Source organism: Schistocerca americana, chromosome 5 (genome assembly GCF_021461395.2).
Source record: "Schistocerca americana isolate TAMUIC-IGC-003095 chromosome 5, iqSchAmer2.1, whole genome shotgun sequence".
Classification (NCBI taxonomy): Eukaryota; Metazoa; Arthropoda; class Insecta; order Orthoptera; family Acrididae; genus Schistocerca; species Schistocerca americana.
In genome coordinates this window covers 613,227,542-613,228,802 of record NC_060123.1, presented here as the reverse complement: position 1 = coordinate 613,228,802, position 1,261 = coordinate 613,227,542, and positions in this window count along the sequence as shown.

Sequence of the window (1,261 nt, the reverse complement as noted above, 5' to 3'; positions counted from 1 at the left end):
CTAGAGAAACCAGAAAGGGAAAAATTAGATCCAACATAAATTATGATATGGATAAGAGCCACAAACACCCTGAACCGGGAAAAAATCTAACTGACGATTGTTAAAATACTTATTAATTGTTTTTCATGATACAGAAAAAAACCTACATTAACTATACACCTAATTCCACATTATTTTGGGTTATCTGACATTATCGCCAGCGACTGGAATATATGCCAAAAAATTTAAGGGTGTTAAGTTAACTGCTGCTCTTTGATGAGGAAATTGTCAAAAGAGATGAAATAATGGTGGACCGCTTCAAACCAGTCAAAACACTAACGGGTTTGGAATTAAAAATTATTTCTTAGGCTTTAAGTCCACTTCTTCGGTAATTCTCTGGCTCTGTGACTCTTTATAGAAGACATATATTTTCTCATCAGAGTGAGTGTATTGGTACACGCACTTCAACATCTCTAGGCCTTTCGTTGATCTTAAGCCTCTTTTCAGCGTCTGTAATACTGTTTACAACTGTTTTGTTTGCTAAACTGCATACCTTTGAATTTCCTTCCTGCCCTCTTTCTTAGTAATACGAAACATATCGTGATTTTAAAGGTATTTTTTTCTCAGTTTTCTACGCACTACTTTTAACGTTATCATGTCCTATTTTTCATTATTTAACTTCACATTTAGCCTCATTTACCTATCTTTGCGCGGTTATGTTCAAGAACTAACAGTATCCAATGATTTTTCATCTATTTTGCCTTTGATTGCTACTTGGTTTTCTTACTACTACTGTGCTTTCCTCAAACTGGAACCTTAGTAATCGCTTTTCTCCTTTCAAAACATCTTTACAGAATTACCCCTTCTTTATTTTTATTTACTACTTTCCTGTGTAGATCGAGGTGTTTATTTCATGCAATTGTCCTTTTGTATCTTCAGGATGTATACGACCCGGGACAACCGGGAGGTCCGGGAAAAACCCGGGAATTTTTTCATCCGGGAGAAAACCAGGAAAAACCTGGGAATTTTTTTAGAATTTCGGGAATTTTTTGTTATTTTAGTTTTCAGTTAAGTTTTTGTAATTTTGACTGGTAACTATTGTATCCCGCTAGTGCAGAATAATACTACAGCAATAAAACATGAACGAAAAAAAAGAAAATAAAACATAAATTGAAAAGGACACGTGCCACCCATATACAACAACAAAACACAGTGTTCATACAAGCGTCTGCCAACAGCAAAATGTGTCAAAGGCTTTAGGAACACTGTGCAATGCTTCATA